Source organism: Dermacentor variabilis, chromosome 4 (genome assembly GCF_050947875.1).
Source record: "Dermacentor variabilis isolate Ectoservices chromosome 4, ASM5094787v1, whole genome shotgun sequence".
Taxonomy (NCBI): domain Eukaryota; kingdom Metazoa; phylum Arthropoda; class Arachnida; order Ixodida; family Ixodidae; genus Dermacentor; species Dermacentor variabilis.
This window is the reverse complement of record NC_134571.1, coordinates 222402591-222412469: the sequence shown is the minus strand read 5'-3', so window position 1 is coordinate 222412469 and position 9879 is coordinate 222402591. Positions and strand designations below refer to the sequence as shown.

The following is a 9879-nucleotide window of genomic DNA, read 5'->3' as shown; positions in this document are numbered from 1 at the left end:
CAGTGAGTCCAGAGACTATCTGTGCTTGATACAAGGTCGTTACATGACTCCACACACAATAGTCATGCACACTCTGTTGTAGTAGTCTCCTAACCCTCTCAAAAGGGTTACACGACTACTGCTCAGGGAGTCCGTTAACTATCCTACATGAGTAAGGCGAATCAAGATAAAGGGTCACATGACCACTGCTGAAGGATTCGGTTAACTATTCTTGATGAGTCTGATGACTCTAGCAGCGTGTGTCAAGTTACCCTTAGTGCGTGGTGCAGGACTCTTGCAAATAGAGCAAAATAAGTAATCCATGTAAGTCGTTTGACTCTCGGATGGCAGTGTCGAGACGGCTTTCAAAATGTGTCACCAACTTTTGCGGTAAGTACACACGACTACGGCTAGTTCTCAAGATGACTACTGTGAAAATACAACATATACAAAGAACCCCTAGCAAAGTTGCCAAAAAGGACGTGGCGGGTTAGCGACAAAAAGGTAATATTTCACCACCCTTTGTTATTGTCTTCTGGAAAATTCGACTGTATCAGTCAGCACAGAATCACCATGAATGCAAGAAAGTTCTCATTACTATTAAACTGGAATCAATAACCATCCTAGCAAAACAGACTTAAATAAACATCCAATATGTAGCCTGCAGGTGCACATGCATGACACGGCAATGCCACTCAGAACCATAATGAGACCCCGAAATATTATGTAACTCCTGTAGAAGTTGACGTAGTAGTTCTGCGAAAACCCGCAAGGTGGAGACAAGTAATGAATAAAGGGAAAATCAGACATTCACCCGTTCGTAGCAATTGCTGCAAAGGAAACCCATACGGGTTCCCGAACGGGTGGATGTCTGATTTTCCCTTTATGCATTACTTCTCTCCACCTTGCGGGTTTCCGCAGAACTACTACGTCAAACTCTTGCCTTTGCTTCGTGTAACGAACGGGTGGATGTGTGATTTTCCCTTTATTCATTACTTTTCTCCACCTTGCGGGTTTCCGCAGAACTACTACGTCAAACTCTTGCCTTTGCTTCGTGTTGTCGACAAATTCGACTTCGCCCTGCCGTCTGCTAGCCTCCTGGTTAGCTCAGATGGTAGAGCGGCTGCCCTGGAAAGGCGGTGGTCCCGGGTTCGAGTCCCGGACCAGGACGAATTTTTCTTCAACTATGAGGCTTTTCTTTCGAGGAACTCGTATGGGATTCCTTTGTAGCAATTGCTACGAACGGGTGGATGTCTGATTTTCCCTTTATTCATCATGTAGAAGTTCAATTCACCATTGCACAAGTCTCTCATAATATGCTAAAAGATTTATAGGTGAAACCTATTTCACTGTTCTCCGAGATGTGTTTTTATTTAGAACTTACGATTTAACATCCTAAGCAAGTAAGCTACACATAACAAACAAAAAAGGCTGCACTTATGTACAAAGGGGACCCAGATAATGAAGTGCAATAAACACAATATTCCAACTTAGATTACACAATCTATGCGTTATACTATGCTTGCTGAAAACAACTGGTTGACAATTGATAATCAAATCTAACAGTAAAAACAGCTGTCTTATCTTATGGTACTCTTGTTGGCACTTTTCCCACACAACTTGTGCGTGTTAGCGTCAGTTTAAAATTGATCTGAAAAATACCACATTAAAAGGTTGCGCATCAATATTATTCTGTCATACAACATGCAACAGTCTATACAAACTCCATAATTGACAATATTACAAAAACAAATACAGGAACATTTATACTAATCGTTTATTGATGTTGAAAAACATACTTTTCCAAGACGAAGTATAATAGCTGTCTCAGACAATTTCACAGATTGCAATAACCACTAATACAAAACTTGCCATAATGCAAACACGCTGACAAAATATGTAGCACAGGTAGCTGTATTTTGTCACGGCAAAGATAGCACATGAATGATGAGGACAAGGGAGGAAGCAGAACATATAAACAAACTATACCCAGCTACAAGCATTCAGCTGTAACAATACACATGGTGCACCAAGATCCAAAAGAAACAGAGGAAGATGTGAGGAAGCCTTCTTTACTAATCACAAGTCATCCTGTAAGAGCAGATTATGCACTGGCTGTAATCTACCCTCAGCACATACATAAATAAGGTACATTAGGTGCCACATTTACAAATCACTCATACAATGTTCTTGTGATTGTCCTTATTCCGATTTTTAAATTGGAAAGCATGACTGAGTTACGTCAAGCCTCCCTACGGCTTTGCACATATAGAGAAAGAAGTGTTTCTATAAACACTGGAGGTCATGGAAGGATGACTGACACATACCTCTTTTAATTCTTTTGTCTTTGTCTTTATGATTATCTACCACAGTAGTCTTTTGTAGAGCGACACACAGCCAGATAATACACTGTGGGCAACCAAGTGTGAATACCTCTTATTGATTTCTACCTTTCTATGGTGTCCCGCTAAGGTAAGATTGGCGCGAAAAAGATGTGTTCGCGATGTATGTGTTCCCACAAAACAAAACAGGAGCAGATGATAAGCCACATTAATGGTGCGTGAAATAGAGCATCTGTGCTTAACGTTCGACAGCCATTGCAATCTGGCGTGATTTTCTGCTTTGTTGTGTACTCTAGCACAGGTGCTACGCAGTTCACTTGGTGCCCAAAGCAACTCTCACACCATAGCAGGATGTCAATTTTTTTTTCAAATTCTAGCGAAACTCTGGTTATGGGGTACAATTGCAAACTTATAGTTTTGCTTTGTATCTTCATTATGTTGTTGACCTTTAACTTTACCAACTTCATTACTTTTCTGCAGGTGCAGAGAGGCCATTGCAGCAATGTTAGGTTACGAAAACAGCAGAGCAGGGTAGAAAGCAAGAACAGATATTTATAATTTGGCTTCCTACTGTGCATTGCAAGGATATGTTTCAATGAACGATAAAACTACTTGGCAGATGAACACATGAAAGATAAGAGAATTAAGCTTGAAGCCTACGATATCAGTAACTGGGAACACGCGGGCATGAAGGAAGAAAACTTCATTCGACTGATCCACTCATTCGCTGTGAGCCACATCGCCTACGTAGCCGCCTACCACAGCTGGTACGTCGTGGAAGAGAACAAGATTAACACGCTCATAAGGAAAATGTACAAGATAGCCCTGGACCTCCCGGAATCGACGAGCATCGAGCTCCTGGCTCAGCTGGGCATATACAACACCCTAGAAGAAATAGCCGAAGCACAACTCATCTCGCAGCTCGAACGCCTGTCGACCACCACGACGGGAATTGTACATTATGAACACGCTCGGCATAACGTGCCACAACCAGCACGGCCAGAAAATACAAATCCCCAACAAAATCAGAGACACCATTACGGTGGCAAACATCCCAACAAACGTGCACCCTGATTAAAACCGAGGCAGAAGAAAGGCAAGAGCCGAGGCTCTGCTTCGTCTATTCCACAGGGAGAGAAACGCGCGCTTTGTCGACGCAGCCGAATATCCGAACGGCCAAAAATACAGCGCCGTAGTCATAGACGCAGAGTCCAAAGTCAGAACCACATGTAGTGTATACACCAAGCACTCGGAAATAGCGGAGGGTGTAGCGATTGCGCCGGCCCTCACAGAAAAGGAATGTGAAGTCGTACTAAGTGACTCGCAAACGGCAGTAAAGAATTACGCCAAAGGTTGAATTTAAAAGGAAGCCCTGTACGTTCTGGCCAAAGTGGCCAGATCCAAATCCGCGAGCTCGAGGATCATATGGTTCCCCGAGCACGTCACCACGGAAAGCGACGCGCTCCCGAACGTAAACGAGACGGCGCACCGGACGGCGCGAGACATGACCCGCCGCGCCGAACAGGGCGACGCCTCTCGCACGACAGCGAACGCTTCTCGAGCTGAATGGCAGAGGCTCACCAGATACAACGACATAACCAGTGCATATTTGAATGCCTGAAGGATATACCCACCGCCGAGTCCCAAAATGAACATGTGGCAGGCCGTTGCGTGGAGACAACTCGATACGAACACCTTCCCTAATCCATTCCGTCTGAAACCATCAGGACGACGCGTGCAAATTGTGCCAGGAAGCACCCGCAACACTCAAACACATGCTGTGGGAGTACAATGTAGTTATAGGAGGGATGTCAGCTACTCCGAAGACCCTGTGGTGGGCCACCGCTCTGCGCAGCTCAGACCTCGGAATTGAGACGTGGGCAGTCCAGCAAACCCGTGAGGCGGCGTTGAGGCAAGGCCTTGACGTTCACCCGTGGGAGACCTGAGCCCGGGTCGCGTCAAACTTTGCCGGACGTATAAGAAAGTTGTATCCATCTATCTATCCATGGGAATTTTATGTGTAAATGAACTTTTGTGATTCCCAGTGATGAAACAGTTGTGACAATATGTGCCAAGGCAACCAAGTCATTCATGCTCACAAAGGAAACAAAATAAAAACAAGCAAGATTACAAGACGTTCGAACTTGCAACCTAAAGTGAGACACCTCACATGACTAATTTATGTATTTACAGAGCATAAATTACATCTGGCGCATAATCTGCTTGTACAAGATGACGAACAATGAGTTACTGTTGCTTTCTCTCTGGGGCATTTGGCTCTTCTGAGCACATGCGCATTGTATGGCACAGCTGCGTGGACGTAGCTGGGCACAGCTATTAGTCAGTATCAATCTATTTTTACGGTCCTGCGCTAATATCGTTGTAATTCATAATTAGCAAATAGCCCAACTATTGGGTTGATCAGCTGCATTTTAAACAAAGCATACTAGCAGATTTCCCTGTTTATCGCCAACAAAGAGATGGGTACATCATTTCAGATTTCAAGAAACAGCTGTGGAACAGAACAAATGCTGAAGACTGAACATCTAAAATGACCAGTACCTTTTATTATTAAATGCCATGTACTATCTCTTTCAGCAATGAATACCATTATTACCAAAAATTGTAGCCTGAAAAAATATTTGGAGAATATTTACAAAAGTGAGAGATTACAACTGCATGATAATTGCAAATATCTTCCTTAACAGGATCACAATAATTGAAGTTTCATTAATTTCAGCAAAATGCTGACATACGATTATTGAAGCTTGCCAGAGCTGAAAGTATTGTCAGTTTATAGGCGTCCTCAGACTGGCAGCTCTGAAATATTTGTGACCATACTTGGTGGAACATGCTTTGCTCTTCCAGATATTACTTTGCCAAGAAGCCTTCTGTAAGCCTTGTGGGACAATTCTGGGTGGAAGAGAAATCTATTTGATCATTAATATTTGGGGATGTATCTCAGAACTGGTGCTAGTCTGAGTTCTTACAAAGTAGACGTTATTGAGTACTGTAATTCGAATGGCTGCCACTGCTATAAATTTCTGTTAGTGAAAATTGCCGCACTGTCATGAAGCAGTTATGTTCAATAATTACCGGCAGTCACCGCTGAAACATTCAGTACAAAACACAAAATAAATATATGGAATCAAAATGTAAATGTCGAACAAAGTGATCAAGTCTACATTTCACAGAACTGTATTTTTTTCTGTTAGTGTGCCAGTACCAATTGCACATTCACAAACATTTTATTATTGCCCTTCTGACCAATGCAGGAACATTCACGGTCTTTAAGAGAAGCCCTTGGGCAGACAGCCCAGAGTCGCTTCGACGAGAGGACTTGCCTTAAACTTTGCGTCACTATGTTGCAGGGTCATTTTAGCAAGGGGAACGTTTTGCTGATTGAATATTACTCGAAATATTCTTATTATTCGTACTAGAGATTTGAAAAGAGAGCGAATTGTAGAGTTCTTCATGCAGATTTCATATATTCCATTAGTTTTTGTTTAGCTCCTTCTTGAGTTATGTCCTACACAATGGCAAAATACATCGTGATATTTGCGGGCACTTTCTTGTGTATTAAATTGTCAGAAAAAGCAGTGTGCTGCAGCTAACTAAGCTACCTGTAGACTGCAAAGTGCCGATATTTATTCAAACAGCATGTAAACTTACTAGAAGTGCGCAAGAATAGTAGGCAGGCAGGCAGGCAGGCCTGCCTACTAATCTTGCATACTTCTCATGTTCTGCGAAAAAAATTATTGAGAATACTTCAATAATTTTTTCTCACAATAGCATGAGAATAACCTTGTGCACTTATAATTGTCCTATAGATATTAAATTTGGCATACATAGTCTTCATGATATACAAAATACTGATATCTAATTGAAATTGCAATCTGGAAAAATTATTTAAAGTGACCTAATATTTTTTGCATATTTCCAGTAATTGTACAAGCTGTTTCGATAGGTATCGCCACATTGCGGTATACAACTAGCTAAATAAGATACAGCATGAAACTATTTGCGAAAATTTTATACACTAGAAAGTGCACATAAAAATATTTTGCCACTATGTGAGACATAACTAAAAACCAAATAAACATCTCCATAAATCTACATAAAACTCCCAATGATTGGCAGTATATTCAAATTGCTAGTACAAATAATTAAAAAAAGTTGTTTCGAGGAGCATTTCCCATTAATAAGTGGGTGTCGGTGTTTCTACCAAAGGGTTAGAAAATGCCTTGAGGCGTACCATAGGGAGTTTTATAAATAGCACACGCACGCATCTGCCTAAAGAGCCCGAAGCCCTGCTTGCATTCCTTAGTTATTTTTCTGCATTATGTTGTATGTCACCGTTTGCATCCCTTAACATTAAGTGCGCAAAGCCAAAAACAGCCTATAATTACACTGAATTTTTAGCCTGTAAAGGGTTTGTATGCGAATGGGGGCAGCCAACTCTCGTGTGAGAATAAACAAATATTTGTTCTCGCAATAATGAACCCAGTCAAAATATAATCTCACAAATTTGGAAATGAATGCACAAAGAACCTTGCTGATTGTCACATTAGTGTCACGAACAAGATCTTTTGATGTTTATAATCCCTAGTTTAATTCGCTTTCCTCTAGTAAATGGGCTCTGACCTAGAATACTGAGTGTAGGAGACTAACCCAGACCTGGAAGCCAATATTTAAATCTGAAATAAGGACATTCATCGCCCGACCACATGGCACTGCTACGTCATCAGAAGAAGCATGCATCTATGGACATATAGTCTGTAAAATTATTTTTACATGATCTGTAGCGCTACTCCTGCACTAAGAAATTCTGAAAATTAGGAAATACATCTGCTATTTAAAGCACTGCTGTAAACATGTGTGTTTGAGAAATGCAATACACAAAAGGTGTAATACCACCAATGTGTGCATGAAGCCCATGCTGCCTTTGACATTCGTCAGTGTGACAAATATGCACACAGAAATGCCAAGGCTATCGTAGCTTTCATGTCTCAAACCTTGTATGTGAGTACCACTGGTTTCTTTGCAGTGAAAGGAAGTCACATTATTACCAGACTTATGAGGAGAGCCCATGTTTCTCTAGTTTAATATTTTCTTTCTTGTGCTCCTATATCCTTGAGTTTTTCAAAAATAACGGGAGCTTGAAATAAGTACTCTATATTGCTCTTAAATGTATCCTTCACCAGAGCCCGTGTTATGTTACATTTATTGAACACATTGAAGTGCTGTAGATTATCAAAGGAAGAAAAAATGCCGTAAGTTTGCATTTTAGCATTCTGTACAACAAGAATTAAGAACCTATCAATTACATCCACAAGTACAAAAGTACTACGAGAAACGGGGCATAAAGAAAGGTATGCATTATAATAGCAGGAGTTGATGGTGAGATATCTAAGAGAAATGAACTATTAAAAGCTAGGTACTAAAGACACATGAATTATAATAACAGAAGTATTTGCAAACAATTTGAAGATACAAATAGAATGTCTGTTCAAATCCCTCCACCCCAACATTCATCCATGGTTTGATAAGTTACCACAGCTGGTGACCCTCTTTGGATAGATGGCAGCTGAGATGCAGCTGTGAAATAGATGGAACATGAAGAGGGGTCACCAAGTGTTGCGCGCTGGTTACACAGCAGGTTGCCTTGATCTCCGGTCTCACTCGACACTGATGCGTTGAGCCTGGTTATACGTCGTTCGCAAGAGGCCTGACCCGAGTGTCTGGAATGGCTTGGGTAAACTTTGGAGGCAACCTGAAAAACACAGATTCATATATATAAGCACCAAAATATTCTGCACCATAGGGCAAATCTGAAGTTTACCATCTGCACGTAGACGATGATGAAAACAGACACAAGTCACCAGACTCAAGGTATATAAATGTGCAAAAGTGTAAATGAATGTGAAGAGCTGCTTATAGGATGGAATCCTTCATTTTGTCTTTTCTGGATCAATAATAGTATCTTAACATAAAGTCAAATGTACATGACCCTCCCTATTTGTGTAAGTCGGCTATTCCATGCCAGCTGTTCCAACCTGGCACACGACCACTTGGTATTTCTTTTTGAAAACTAGGGGTCCTGCAATATAGAAGAAATCTCAATTTCACGGAATACCTAAAGTAAAAAAATAATTTTACTGGGGTAAACACTATGTAAAATTTTGTGTAATGCACCAAACTATACATCAAAAAATGGCATAGCCAAAAAATTGGTTCCTTCATCAAGAGGGCCAAATTTTTAACGACAATGAAGAGAGGCCTTACATCAAAAACTTAACTGCTTATTAGCGACTGCTCATCTTACTATGGCTGATTAAAAATGGACAAAATGGCTTAATAACTTTATTTTCACAAAAGTAACCTAAAGAAAAATCTGCAAATTTACGTAATCCACGTGTTTAGGACTTTTGCTGTGTGCAAGAACTGGTTTAAGAAAGATACATTATCGAGCAGTGCAGTGAGAGGAGGATGAACTTGGAAAAGAAGTCAGTTTTGGTGTACGTTTATCGGCCTACTTACCATTGACGCAGCCCTAGTAAATTTATGCCAAATACCATGTATGAGAGTACATTATATTGCTTTTAAATTAGTAAAGCTTTATCAAAGTAATTTTTGTGTTAAGCAAGAAAAAAATTGTACAAGTGGTACCTTGTAGTTTCAAAATTTGCATCGCGTTTCGTCTAATACACTTAACCTCTTGGCGGCTAAGACAAAACGCATGGACTTGAGCATCTCTGCACAGATAGCAGGGAGTCTAAACTGCTTCGAAGTTACTTCTTTCATTGCTAAGTGGCTACAAGCCACTTCACTCTAAAGGACGCCGCTTAATTACAGGTATTTACCTTAATCTTTCTGTCAGCTGTCAGCCTGCTTGGCATCATCCCTAAGGCTGCCAACATCCTAGTGGACGTAGTCGGGACATGGTGGTGGCAGGATGCAGTGGCAGAAGCCGCCAAAGGCTCCCAACTCCCTAGTCGACAGAGTCAGAACAGGGTGGTGTTAGGACGCAGGGGTAGGAGCTGCCAGAGTGTACCTGCAACAAATTTGCACAAATGTTCTTAGTCCTACCATGTCGTGATTTACAATAAAAATTGAACTGTCTGTGTAACATAGCTACCAATATGACTAAAGGCAAACAGCTAGGTCCTACGATACAACTAGAATCCCTACAAAAAAAAAAGGTACATGTGGTTATTAAAATCCAAACAATGAAAAAAAAAAATGTGCAACCGATTTGTGCATGGAAGCTCGGTTGAAACCTGAGTTCCTACCATCAAGTGATCTGCTATTCAACTGCGAGCCTGCCACCTTAAAATGCCATTGTAAATTTTTTTACATGCATTATTTCAAGCTGCATTAAATCTCTTAACATAAATAAATCACCAAACCAATTCAATTAACGAGTTCCAGTGGTCGTTAATGCAACAAAGTGCAAGCTCGGAATGAAGCTGGCCAAACTGGGCAGTGAAAAATGACAATGTGGTTGTCTACATCTTGTTTTTCTAGCTTTCGCTGTAGCATTAGAATACACAAGAAA

At 40.9% G+C, this 9879-nt stretch overlaps 1 non-coding gene across 1 annotated transcript; it reads left to right on the top strand.

Annotated features, from left to right (window-relative positions):
• Nucleotides 1-1075: 1075 nt before the first annotated feature.
• TRNAS-GGA (transfer RNA serine (anticodon GGA)) lies at nucleotides 1076-1149 on the top strand. The gene has a single exon. It is a non-coding gene; the product is annotated as a tRNA-Ser (tRNA).
• Nucleotides 1150-9879: the final 8730 nt, after the last annotated feature.